At 39.7% G+C, this 11,378-nt stretch overlaps 1 non-coding gene across 1 annotated transcript; it reads left to right on the top strand.

Annotated features, from left to right (window-relative positions):
• On the top strand, positions 1–73 carry Trnat-ugu (transfer RNA threonine (anticodon UGU)). The gene has a single exon. It is a non-coding gene; the product is annotated as a tRNA-Thr (tRNA).
• The last annotated feature ends 11,305 nt before the right edge of the window (positions 74–11,378 follow it).

Consider the following 11,378-nt stretch of genomic DNA (forward strand, 5'->3'; position numbering starts at 1 on the left):
TGGGGAATAGCTCAGTCGGTAGAGTGTTTGCCTTGTAAGCAAAAGGCCCTGGGTTCGATCCCCAGCACCCCAAAAAAAAAAAAAAAAAAAAAAAAAAAGACTTATTGGGATTGAGGAAGGCACAGAGATATAAACCAAAGGAATGAACAACCTATTCAATGAAATAATAGCAGAAAATTTCCCAAACCTGAAGAATGAAATGGAAAATCAAATATAAGAGGCTTACAGAACACCAAATGCACAAAAGCACAACAGATCCACACCAAGGCACATTATAATGAAAATGCCTAACATTCAAAATAAAGATAGGATTTTGAAGACCACGAGAGAAAAGTATCAGATTACATATAGGGGGAAACCAATACGGATAGCAGCAGACTCCTCAAGATCCAGACTCTAAAAGCTAGAAGGGCCTGGAACAACATATTTCAAGCTCTGAAAGAACATGGTTGCCAACCAAGAATCCTATACCCAGCAAAACTAACCTTCAGATTTGAAGATAAAATAAAATCCTTCCATGATAAACAAAAGTTAAAAGAATTTACAAATAGAAAGCCTGTGCTACAGAATGTTCTCAACAAAATATTCCATGAGGAGGAAATGAAAACAACAATGTAGGTCAGCAAAGGGAGGAACTACCTTAGAGAAAAACCACTCAGAGGAGAAACCAAGCCAAGTTAAAAGCCAAAAATAAGCCCAAATGACTGGGAATACAAATCATATCTCAATAATAACCCTGAACGTTAATAGCCTAAACTCATCAATCAAAAGACACAGACTGGCAGAATGGATTAAAAAGAAAGACCCAACAATATGCTGCCTGCAAGAGATTCATCTCATAAAAAAGACATCCACAGACTGAAAGAATGGAAAAAAAACCTACCACACACATGAACTCAGTAAAAAAGCAGGGGTTTCCATCCTTATATCAGATAAAGTGGACTTCAAGCGAAAGTTAGTCAGAAAGGATAAAGAAGGACATTTCATACTGCTTCAGGGAACCATAAATCAGGAAGACATAACAATAGTAAATATTTATGCCCCAAACAATGGTGCATCCCTGTACATCAAACAAATCCTTCTCAATTTCAGGAATCAAATAGACCACAACACAATAATTCTGGGTGACTTTAACACACCGCTGTCACCACTAGATAGATCTTCCAAACAAAAACCAACCAAAGAAACCATAGAACTCAATAACACAATCAATAACCTAGACTTAATAGACATATATAGAATATTCCATCCATCAATGAGCAGATTCACTTTCTTCTCAGCAGCACATGGAATCTTCTCGAAAATACACCATATGTTATGCCACAAACCAGCCCTTAGGAAATGCAAAAAAATAGAGATACTGCCTTGTGTTCTATCAGATCATAATGGACTGAGAGTAGAAATCAATGACAAAATAAAAAACAGAAATTACTCCAACACCTGAAGACTAAATAATATGCTACTGAATGAAACATGGATAACAGAAAACATCAGGGAGGAGATTAAAAAATTCTTAGACGTCAATGAGAATGACGATACAACATATCAAAATCTCTGGGACACTACGAAAGCGGTACTAAGAGGAAAATTCATTGCATGGAGCACATTCCAGAAAAGAATGAAAAGTCAACAACTAAATGACCTAACATTACAGCTCAAAGCCCTAGAAAAAGAAGAACAGAATAACAGCAAAAGTAGTAGAAGACAGGAAATAATTAAAACCAGAGCTGAAATCAATGAAATTGAAACAAAAGAAACAATTTAAAAAATTGACAAAACAAAAAGTTGGTTCTTTGAAAAAGTAAACAAAATAGACAAACGCTTAGCCACACTAACAAAGAGAAGGAGAGAGAAAACTCAAATTACTAAACTTCATGATGAAAAAGGAAATATCACGACAGACACCACTGAGCTACATAACATAATGAGAACCTACTTCAAAAATCTGTATCCAACAAAATAGAAACTACTGAAGACATTGACAAATTTCTAGAGACATATGCTCCTCCCAAACTGAACCAGGAGGACATACACAATTTAAACAGATCAATATCAAGCAATGAAATAGAAGAAGCCATTAAAAACCTACCATCAAAGAAAAGTCCAGGTCCAGACGGATTCTCAGCCAAGTTCTACAAGACCTTCCAAGAACTCATTCCAATACTTCTCAAAGTATTCCAGGAAATAGAAAAGGAGGGTACCCTACCAAACTCATTCTATGAAGCTAATATCACCCTCATACCCAAACCAGGAAAAGACACATCAAGGAAAGAAAATTTTAGACCAATATCCTTGATGAATATAGATGCAAAGATCCTTAACAAAATATTGGCAAACCATATCCAAAACATATTAAGAAAATCCTGCACCACGATCAAGTGGGGTTCATCCCTGGAATGCAAGGATGGTTTAACATTCATAAATCAATAAACGTAATCCATCATGTCAACAGTCTTAAGGATAAGAATCATATGGTTATTTCAATTGATGCAGAAAAAGCGTTCAACAAAATACAACAACCCTTCATACTCAAAACACTAGAAAAAATAGGGATAGTAGGAACATACCTGAATATTGTAAAGGCTATTTATGCTAAGCCCATGGCCAACATCATTCTTAATGGAGAAAAACTGAAACCATTTCCTTTAAAAATGGGAACAAGACAGGGATGTCCTCTTTCACCACTTCTATTCAACATTGTCCTCGAAACTCTAGCCAGAGCAATTAGACAGACTAAAGAAATTAAAGGGATACAAGTAGGAAAAGAGGAACTCAAACTATCCCTTTTTGCTGATGACATGATTCTATATTTAGAGAATCCAAAAACCTCCTCCAGAAAACTTCTAGACCTCATCAATGAATTCAGCAAAATAGCAGGCTATAAAATCAACATGCATAAATCTAAAGCATTTTTATACTCAAGTGATGAAACATCTGAAAGTGAGATGAGGAAAACAACTCCATTTGCAATAGCCTCAAAAAAAAAAAAAAAAAAAAAACTTGTAAATCAATCTAACCAAAGAGGTAAAAGATCTCTACAATGAAAACTACAAAACACTGAAGAAAGAAATTGAGGAAGACCTTAGAAGATGGAAAGATCTCCCATGTTCTTGGATAGGCAGAATTAATATTGTCAAAATGGCCATACTACCAAAAGTGCTATACAGATTCAATGCAATTCCAATTAAAATCCCAATGATATACCTTACAGAAATAGAGCAAGCAATCATAAATTCATCTGGAAGAATAAGAAACCCAGAATAGTAAATCAATCCTTAGCAGGAAGGATGAAACAGGGAGTATTGTGATACCAGAAATTCAACTATACTACAAAGCAATAGTAACAAAAACAGCATGGTATTGGTACCAAAATAGACAGGTAGATCAATGGTACAGAATAGAGGACACGGACACAAACCCAAATAAATACAATTTTCTCATACTAGACAAAGGGACCAAAAATATGCAATGGAGAAAAGATAGCCTCTTCAACAAATGGTGCTGGGAAAACTGGAAATCCATATGCAACAGAATGAAACTAAACCCCTATCTCTCACCCTGCATAAAACTCAACTCAAAATGGATCAAGGACCTTGGAATCAGACCAGAGACTTTTCATCTTATAGAAGAAAAAGTAGGTCCAAATCTTCAACTTGTTGGCTTAGGATCAGACTTCCTTATCAGAACTCCCATAGCACAAGATATAAAAGCAAGAATCAATAACTGGGATAGATTCAAACTAAAAAGTTTTCTCTCAGCAAAGGAAACTATCAGCAATGCGAAGAGAGAGCCTACAGAGTGGGAGAAAATCTTTGCCACTCATACTTCAGATAAAGCACTAATTTCCAGAATATACAAAGAACTCAAAAAACTCTACACCAAGAATAAAAATAACCCAATCAACAAATGGGCTAAGGAAATGAACAGACACTTCACAGAAGAAGATCTACAAGCAATCAATAGATATATGAAAAAATGTTCAACATCTCTAGTAAGAAGAGAAATGCAAATAAAAACTACCCTAAGATTCCATCTCACCCCAATTAGAATGGCGATTATCAAGAATACAAGCAACAACAGGTGTTGGCGAGGATGTGGGGAAAAAGGTACACTCATGCACTAATTTGCAGCCACTCTGGAAAGCAGTGTGGAGATTCCTCAGAAAGCTTGGAATGGAAACACCATTTGACCCAGCTATCCCACTCCTTGGCCTATACCCAAAGGACTTAAAATCAGCATACTACAGAGATATAGCCACATCAATGTTCATAGCTGCTCAATTCACAATAGCCAGATTGTGGAACCAACCTAGATGTCCTTCAATTGATGAATGGATAAAGAAACTGTGGTATATATATACAATGGAATATTACTCAGCCATAAAGAATAATACAATTATGGCACTTGCAGGCAAATGGATGAAATCGGAGAATATCATGCTAAGTGAGATAAGCCAATCTCAAAAAACCAAAGGACGAATGATCTCGTTGATAAGCAGATGATGACACATAATGGGGGGTGTGAGGGGGGCAAGAATGGAGGAAGGAGGGACTGTATAAAGGGAAAAGGGGGGGGGAAGGAAAAAATAACAGAATGAATCAAACACCATTACCCTATGTAAATGTATGTTACACAAATGGTATGCCTTTACTTCATGTACAAACAGAAACAACATGTATCCCATTTGTTTACAATAAAAATAAATTTTAAAAAAGTAAAAAATAAAAAAATAAAGAATAAAAAAGGACCAGGTGTGATGGAGCACGCCTGTAATCCCAGAGGCTGGGGAGGCTGAGGCAGGAGGATTGTGAGTTCAAAGCCAGTCTCAGCAAAAGCAAGGCACTAAGCCATTCAGTGAGAACCTATCTGTGAATGGAATACAAAATAGGGCTGGGGGTGTGGCTCAGTGGTTGAGTGTCCCTGAATTCAAACCCCAGTACCACCAAAAAAAAAAAAAAAAAAAAAAAAAAAGGCCCAAATGTTGTATGGGCAATGTTTTTGTTATTGTTTTGGCTGTCAAAATTCAGTCTCCCTCTGGGGGAAGAATAGCATTTGTGATAAAATGTTCAAATGATTTAAGAAAAACTTGAACAGGATTAAAATCGTTCTGGGAAATCAGTTACCCAACCACTCAACCAGCTGTTGTTGGTCAGAAGCCCAGTAACTTCCGGCCTAACAGTGGCTCTCTCTTTTCCTATAAAATGTCCCTTCTAAGAAGATATCTTAGTTTTGGCCCACCAGGGACCCTATTCTTTTCATGCAAGATTGTAGTAAGACTTCCACGTGCTTAGAACTAAAGAAATGGTAATGGTTCCTTAGCTGCAAGCAGTAAGTGAAGGTATCGTTTCAGGAAACTCATTTTGCTGACACCCTCATCATCAGGAGCTACAGACACACACCTCCAGGAATCTCAGCCTACCCATCCATCGCTGAGACGAGGTGGGAGCAGATTGGTCAGTTTGTGTGTTGAAAGATTCCAAGAGAAGCAAGAATCAGTTGTGCAGTGGCTGCTGTTTCTGAGGAGTGGTAAGAAGCAGCTGGGATTGCCTTGTACGGTGGGGCACACCCAGAGGCTTGGGAGGCTGAGGTAGGAGGATTGTAAGTTCAAGGCTAGCCTCAGCAATTTAGCAAGGTCCTAAGCAATTAGTGAGACCCTGGCTCAAAATTCAAAAATAAAAAAGGACCAAGGGTGTGGCTTAATGGTAAAGCACCCCTGGGGTCAATCCCTAGTACTTAAATAAATAAATACCTAGAAAAAAAAAATAGAAGCAGCAGGGATTAACTAGAGGGGGGATGTTGTCGAGAGGTGAGCAGTTTGGTACTGGGACTTCCCCATGAACAACCAGACTCACAACCATCATCCGTTAAGAAAGCAGCCTTTCGGGGTTCAGTGTGCCCCTTCACAATCGCTGTGTGTGCCTGCTACTCCTGATGAATTGGGCTTCAGCAAAATGAGTTTCCTGAAACAATACCTGCACTTGCTGTGTGCTGCTTGAGGAACCATTGCTGTTTTATCCATTTCAGTCTGATGTGAGTTTTCAGTCCTACATAGGTCTTTACTCGTGTACTTTCACTTATAAATACATGGGGCCAGGAGCCAGTATGGTGGCGTAGGCCTGCAATCCCAGGACTCGAGAGATTAAGGCAGGAGGATCGCAAGTTTCTAGGCCAGCCCAGCAACTTATCAAGTCTCTCAGCAGCTTAGCAAGACCCTGTTCCAAAGAACACTCCAGGGTTCAATCCCCAGTACCAAAACAAAACCAAGAAACAAACGAACAAAAAGTGCTCAGGACCAGGCACAATGCCTGTAAAGAGGCTGAGGCAGGAGGATGGTTTGAGTTCAGGAATGCAGCAGCCTGGGTAGCACAGTGAGACCCCATCTCAAAAAAGAAAAAAAAAAAAAGAAATCTATATATATGGTGGGGTGTTAACTTATTTTATCCCATTGTCTCAGATGTAGAACACCTATAAAAACTTTGAATTGAGCTATGATAATGATATACCAGTCGTGGCAACTGAGATAATTACTTTTTTAAAGGTCTATTTGTTAAAAATATTTTTAATAGTCAATGGACCTTTATTTTATTTATTTATATGCAGTGCTGAGAATCAGATCCAGTGCCTCAAACAAGCTAGGCAAGCGGACTATCACTGAGCTACAACTCCAGCCCTAGAGGTCTATTCTTTTGTGAAAAGCAATAGGCAAATGATTACAGTATTTGAAAAAAACAAATATTTCCATTATATATATACATATATATATGTATATATATATATATATATATATATATGAAAATATATAAAGGATATAAAACTAGGTTATTTTCCAACCCATTTTAATGCATATAGGTCAATTTTGTTGAATAGTAATAGAATTGAAAACTTAGCACTTTTTTTAAATTTAATTTTTTTTTTTGGTATTGGCAGTTGAACCCAGGACCAAATTACCACTGAGCCACATCCCCAGACTTTTTTATTTTTTTTTCTTTTAAGATAGAGTCTTGCTAAGTTTCTGAGAGTCTTGCCAAATTCTGAGGCTGGCCCCAAACTTTTGATCCTCCTGCCTCAGGTTCCTGAGTCACTGGGATTACAGGCATGTGCTATTGGGCCAGAAAAAAAATGGGATTTAATAGGTTAATATAAATTGTTTGTGTGCTGTACTATGGATTGGACCCAGGGGTGCTCTAATACTCAGGTGTCCCCAGTCCTTTTAAAAAATTATTTGTTTTCAAGGTAGGGTCTCACTAAATTGTCCAGGCTAGCTTTGAACTTGAATCTTCCTGCCTCAGTCTTTCAGGTCACTGGAATTTTAGGTGTGTGCCACCACACCTGGCTAAAAAATGTATTTCTTATTATAAGTCAAAACTTTTAAAAAATTGAAAACCACAACCTGGTGAACTGCTTCCAAATCTTTTAAATGTCAAGGCAGGGCTGGGGATATAGCTCAGTTGGTAGAGTGTTTGCCTCACAAGCACAAGGCCCTGGGTTCAAATCCCCAGCACCGCAAAAAAAAAAAAAAAAAAATGTCAAGGCACACATAATAAATGATTAACTGTTCAGTGAAACTTATAATGATGTGGCCAGGCACAGTGGCACACACCTGCAATCTCAGCCACTTGGGAGGCTGAGGCAGGAAAATCATCAGTTTGAGACTAGCCTCAGCAACTTAGTGAGGCCCTAAACAACTTAGTGAGACCCTGTCTCAAAGTAAAAAGGGCTGAGCATGTGGTTCAGTAGTTAAGCACCCCTGAGTTCAATCCCTGGAACCAAAACAAAAAGCAAAAAAAAGCAAAATAACAACAACAAAATGATGTTGATTTGGCTCACTGGGACAACCAGACGCCTCTGGGAGTCAAGAGGGTGCCTGTTCAGGGACCCAGGCAACCTAGGCCTGGTCTGGCTGGGATCTAGGGATGCCAGGACCCCTGCTTAACACACAGTCAGGAGGCTCCAGTGTGGAGAATAGAAGCACCTACAGCTCAGTGAAAAGAGACCATCATGCTACTTGACACGAGCCGTGTGGGGCAGAAGACAGCAGCAGAAGTTCAGTTCTGAGACCTGAACCCAGCTGCTTCTTGCAGCTGACATGGTTCAGCACTGAATTGTCTTTGTGGACCTCTGCGTACTGCAAATGACCAGCCCACTCCGCAGCCACATGATCACGTTTTATAAAACTTGCAAAGGTTGGGCTTTTTAGCCGGAATTCGTTAAGCTTGCTATCTTTCTGCATGTGACTTCCTCTTCATGACATTTTCCCTCCTGTCAGGAGGCCTCGGTGTGGCCTTATGAATATGCGTGTAATTCTGTTTTTTTCCTAAAGAGAGTTGCCAAAATCATATAAGCTTCAGACCCCACAAAACCTGGATTTGCCTCTATTTCCATGTTTGGCAAAAGGGTCAGAGTTGGGGTGGGGCTGGACAGTTGTCCTTAACTGTCCAGTTTATGGTTCTCAGAGCAGCCATTACTGAATACCTATGAGTGACTCTCTCTCTTTTTTTTTTTTTTTTTTTTTTTTTGTGGTGCTGAGGATTGAACCAAAGACCTAGTACTTGTGAGGCAAGCACTCTGCCAACTAAGCTGTGTCCCCAGCCCTTCTTTTTCTTTTTGAAATTTATTATTAATATTTTAAGTTATAAACCAAGAAATCATAAATGAGGTTAAAATAAAAAATCAAAGACAATTTTATTCAGGTAGAGAATAGATTTGCAAATCAGGAAACAGGCTCAGTTAGAAGGATGCCTGGCTTGGGCCTTTATCAGTTGGAAACTGATGTAGATAAGGATGGCCATAAATTTTGTGTGTCCATTGGCATGTTCAGGTCCAGAGGTGAAACTGGTCAATTCGGTGTTTCTCAAACCTTGAAAGGTATTGTTAGATTCTGGAAAATTGTTCCTCCTGGTTGACTCAGGTCCTGAGACAATGTCTGCCTGGCAGTCTTCCTCCTGTCAGTAAATCTCTAAGGAAATAAGCAAAACTCTCGTAGGAAAGGGCTTTACTCTCTCTTTAAAAAATAAAGACATTTTGCAGTTATTTTGACTTTTATCGAAGTGCACATAGTTAAAAAACAGAACAATGAACACGATGCACCCTAAGTCACCAACCCAGTCTAAAATTTCAGACCCGTGCCTCAAAGGAATAATACTACAATTTCTGGTGGATCTTTCCAGAAATTGTATACCTATGTCCCATATACAAACGGAAGCACATATCATTCTGTATTTGATTGACAGAATTTGACAATCTTTCAATATCAGCACGCAGAGTTTGACATTATTATTTGGGGGGCACTAGGAACTGAACCCAGGGGTGCTTAACCACTGAGTCACATCCCCAGTCCTTTTTAATTTTTTTTTTTTTTTTTTTTTTTTGAGACAGGGTCTCACTAAGTTGCTTAGGACCTATCTAAGTTGCTGAGGCTGGTTTTGAACTTGTGATCCTCCTTTCTCAGCCTCCCAAGTTGCTGCAATTATAGACGTGCACCACCACTCCCGGTTTGACTTATTATTGTTAAGCACCACATAGATTGCAGGTGCCCAGATTAATCTAACCACTTAGAGTGATTTCATCATGACCATCCTTAATTCACTGCACTGTCCTGCAAGGCCTGATCTGGTCTTCTTGTGCAGGACTTCACCATGATTTTCACCAGTGTGGCAGTTTTTATTCCTTTTATTTCCTGTGGAAATCGGTGAAGAGCAGGTGGCACCTCGCTCTGCTGTATAGAGCAACAGTCCTAGCCCTTGATTACTCCATGTTACAAAGCAACAGTTTGCCATGAGCCACTTCATTTTGAGCACAAGACTAAGGTAAAATGGCTTGGTAACTTGCCTGGGCAAGAAGATAGCCACCAGATATTGGCTATACAGAAGTTATTGAAAGAATAACCTCCAGCTGCACAATACAATTAGAAGACATAAATTAGCAGGGTGCAGTGGTGCATACCCACAATCCCAATGACTTGGGAGGTTGAAGCCAGAGAACTGCAAGGTTCAAACCAACCTCAGCAACTGAGCATGAGCCTATCTCAAAATAAAAAATAAAAAAGCACTGGGGATGTAGCTCTGTGGTAAAGCACTCCTAGTTTCAATCCCTAGTACCAAAGGGGGGAAAAAAAAGAGGCATAAACTGATAAATCAATCTTGCCAATAAAAAAAAATTGCTCACCTGTGAAGCACATGGATGTATGGAGTTTCCAAATCCACCTCAGATAAACCAGGCCCATGAACTTACCACTGTCTCTAGATGAAACCCCCTCACCTGAAACACAGGTAAGCAGCAGCACCAGACAGTCGGATCCATTTGGTGAAAGCTCACAAGGCCTACAGGCAACCTTACTCCTCCTGCTCCATCTCCCTGATTAGAGTAGCCACAGGTGCAAACTGCCTGCTGCCGGGACCCTAGCATAGACTCTGTGCCTTGAGAGCTCTGCCCTGGCTTGGAACAAGTTTTGGCTGGTTCCCATCACCTGCGTGTCTGTCTTGTATTTGTATCTGTTCTCTGCCTCTGTTCTTGGTGGACCTCTTGTAACCCCAAAGCATTCTTCCGCTTTCTTAGCTTCTCTGTACTCTATCATTGTGTCAAGTGTGATGGAGACTTTGTTACCAGCTCAGTGGTTCTTGAACTCTTTTTAATAATAGTACTTCTCACTTGAGCAGAAGGGAGACAGTACTGACCAAGAGGGCATCAAGCTGGGTAAAAGAGAGATTTCTTTAAGTGAAAAGGCTGTTTACAAGGAAGGACTAAGGTTTAGAAATGTTCATTGGCTTTAGGTACATTTCAAAGGAATTTTTCTCTTCCTGGTGGACACTTCAACCCTGAGGGAGGGAGAGGTTGACCATCCAGGAGCCAAATATTTACAATGTACATGTCTCATATCGATGTCACATCTTGTATAAACGTTTCTTTTTATCTCTCTCTCTCTCTCTGAACTAGGAAGTGAAGTCGGGGCGCTGTATCACTGAGCTACATCCCCAGTCCTTTTTATTTTTCGAGAAAGGATTTCTAAATTTCTCAAATTGGCCTTGAACTTGTCGATTTTCCTGCCTCAAACCTTCCGAGTAGGGGGATTAAACGTGTGCACCACTATGTCTGGCTTTGAATTTGATATTCAATAAATTCTGACTTCGTGGAAAAAAACCCAACGGGGCTCTGTTAATGACTTGCTCACAGTATCTCCCTTGCAAGCTAAGCCACGCAGGTAGATGGGGAGGTCGGCTGCCACTGGTCGGGGAATCAGTTCGCTTAAAAATCAAACTCTGAGCTGGGCGGTGGCGCTCGCCTGTAATCCCGACTGCCCGGAAGCTTAAGGCAGGAGGATCATGAGTTCAAAGCCAGCTTCAGCAGAAGAGAGGCGCTAAGCAACTCAGCGAAATCCTGTC

This window comes from Sciurus carolinensis, chromosome 3 (assembly GCF_902686445.1).
Source record: "Sciurus carolinensis chromosome 3, mSciCar1.2, whole genome shotgun sequence".
In the NCBI taxonomy this organism is placed as follows: domain Eukaryota; kingdom Metazoa; phylum Chordata; class Mammalia; order Rodentia; family Sciuridae; genus Sciurus; species Sciurus carolinensis.